We start from the raw sequence: 3,565 nt of genomic DNA on the forward strand, positions 1-3,565 counted from the left end.
ATATATATCAAGAGTGAAGGACGGGTAAAAGGGTTCGTCGTGCCCACACGAGTATCTATTACTATATCTAACAAACAACAGAAATTCAATTTGAGCCGATTTGAGATAGGACACGTGAACTTTATCTACATTGAGTTTTAAGACAATGATCCTAATTCGGATTTAGGATCCTAACAATAGACCTAGGTTGATCTTACTCACTTGAGTTAATATTTTGAGTCATTGTTGTAACAAATACTATATTATTAAATATAATTATATTTAGTATATATAAAAATTAGGTATAATTATAATAGATTTTATAATCAAACTAAAAAAATTCTAATTATCTTTTTTTTAATTTTATATATTATTTACTATCTTAATGAAAAAGTGAATAATAATAGTCACTCATATAATTAAAATAAATCATCCTAATATATACATGACACTACATATATTAAGGATTATTATATGTGATAAATTATTTTTTTATTTTTTTAAGAAAATTTATATGTAAATCAACTAATCTTTATAACATACGATCTATTGCATAATTTTTCTCCTCTTAATATGGATAAATTGATGAATTTAATATACAAAATATAATTTATATTATTTAACATACGAAATAAGTAACTTAAGCCATTATTTAAGACAATCAATATAATAGTACAAATACTTACATATTTATTAGTAGTAAGAAAATATACAAATAATATAAACATGTTTTTTTGTAGAAAAGCAATAATAAAGATTATTAATTAAGTTAATTATATAATAAAAAATTATGAATAATTTTTTAAATAATAATAAAAAATAAGATCACTATTTTCATATATACATATACCACAAAGTTTATAAAAAAAATTTAGACACTTCTTACCAAATACTAAGTAGAAAAGTTTTAAAATTTACCTGAAATACCGATATTCCAATAATATTAATCGCTTGTACTAATTAATATATATATATATATATATATATAATCAATTGTTAAGTTATAATTAATTTTTAACTCAATTTTTAGTAATTAAAATTTAAATGATTGAAATTATTAAATGCTGAATATTTTGTACCTAACTAATTTTGTTTTTGTTATTAAAATTTTAAAAAAGGTGAGTTGTTAATAAATTCTGAATTCAAATTTAAATTTAAATTTGTGTAAGAAAATATTTTGAATTTTTTTCATTAACTAGAACTAATTTTAAAATAAAAAATTATTTTGTACATCATATTATAAGATAGTGTAGTCATTCATTTTTTCTTAATGGCAATTATTGCCAAATAAAATGATATAAAAATAGAAAAAAATATATTTACCAATTTAGGAATAATAATTTATTTTTCAATAAAATAAATTATATATTGAATAGCAAAAGTTATTCTAGTTTCTTTTTACACAAACTAATACTCAACGACGGTGTTTTGGTAATATTACCAAAAAATATTAATCAATCTAATAGCTTTTGTAATAACATAAGTTTATAAGTTTAGAATTTTAAAAATTATGTCATAAAATATAAAATTTTAACCGATAATATTGTTTGACTTCCTGAATGAATATGATATCAATAAATAAAATTGTCACAGGTCAAGAACTAATTCTCCACAGATTGAAGCTCTATTTATTATTAAGGGTCTGCCGCTAGCCAATGAGTTGTTACATACACAAGGTAGAATTCGAAACTCTAATACTTACTTAGGTAGACGAGTGAGATGAGATGACCACTCAACCAATCCAAATCAGTTAAGACAAATACTAATTATTTTTAATATTTTTAACATTAAAAATAATTAAACTTTGATTTTAATGATAACTTTGTAAAATATTTATAGTAATAATTATTATATATATTTTTTATTTAATCTCTTTTAATAAAAAATTTATATATTTTTATTAATTATCTCGTACAGTGTACGAAAACATACACTAGTTTAATTAAAAAACCAATTGATATAGCTATGATGTTAGATTTTTTACCGTATTTTATTTTAAAAATAAATTGACTAATTTAAATTGAGAAATTATAGTTAATTGTTTACTATATAATTTTTTTAACCAAAATTATAATTAAAAATCATTAAAAAAATAAAATTATCTAATATATTAGACCAGCTCAATGTTAATGAGGTTTTTTTTTCTATTATAAAACATAAAAAAAATTTAATTCTAAAAAAATCATGTTATTTTTTAAGATTTAATTTTTTTTACTGTGTTTTCATAAAGTTTTCACAAAATTCACATATCACATGGACTAAACTTATTTATTTACGTAAAGTTTGTTTATGGACTCAGCAAACTTGTTTACGTTTTAATACGATTTGAATTGTATTACTATATTTTTATTTTTTAATCAATTTAATTTAATTTAAATAATTAGAATTTTAAATTATAAAATTTGTATTAGTTTATAATTTAAAATTTAAATAGATATAATTTAAATTAATGATTTATAAAATTGTATCTATTCGTATTATTGTACTCATATGATTAATTATATTTCTTCGATTTAAAAAAATAATGGTTGTTAATTTTTTTATTTAAATACATTCATATTATTTTCAAATTAAAAGAATATACTTATTTAAAATAATATGAGTACGTTTATTTAAATTTTATTTAAAATAATACAAATATGTTTATTTAAATTAAAAATTAAAATAATAAGAGTACCTTTATTTAAAAAATTTTAATTTAAAAATAATATAAGTGTATTTATTTGGAGAGCCCATGCAAAATTCTAATTATACAAGTGTAATTATCCGTGCCATACACGTGATAAGATTGAAATTATAATTTTAAATTATTTTTTAAAATTATTTTGAATTATAATAATTTGATTAATAAAAAAGTAACATGTTATGCATTGTTTGTTTTTTTAATCTAGTGTTAATTGGATTAACTCTAAAATAGTTATTAATCGGTTTTAATAATCTACTTTTTTTCAATAAATCAGACATATATATTGAATGTGATCATAAATAATATAGTAATAGTTAAGTCCACCAAAAAATATATTGGCTATTATCACACTATAAAACAAATTAAATATAAAGGCTATTAGCACTTATAAATCTATAAAATCGCACTGTCTTTGATTCGTACAAGGGTTTACTTATCAAATAAACTTAAAATATAAACCAAAAGAGGAAGTATAGGGAGCCAATGGAGTATATGTACAATGTGTACAATGGGCGTTTAGGGATGTTCGATTCAGTAGGATATCAAATGTTTATTATCCTTGGTACCCGGATGGTTATTCTGGAGAGTATGAGTATATTGTGTTTGAGAAATTAGTAGTATTTTATTCTGAATGTTCATTTTTTAACTCATATTGGGCCAAATAAATAGTCCATTGTATACATTATATAGATACTCCATTGGCTCCCTAGCGGGATTCAAACCAAAAATATTTATAAAATGGACGCTAGCATCACTTGAAAGAATAATGGAAAATAATCAACTTACCTTATTATTCATGAGAACCATTTTTATGTAAGTCGTCTCGTTCTTGTCAAATTTGGATAGGACTTTCCATAACCTTATATATTAATTTTGTTAAATATATATATATATATATAT

The sequence above is a fragment of the Arachis duranensis genome, chromosome 9, assembly GCF_000817695.3.
Source record: "Arachis duranensis cultivar V14167 chromosome 9, aradu.V14167.gnm2.J7QH, whole genome shotgun sequence".
NCBI classification, from domain to species: Eukaryota; Viridiplantae; Streptophyta; class Magnoliopsida; order Fabales; family Fabaceae; genus Arachis; species Arachis duranensis.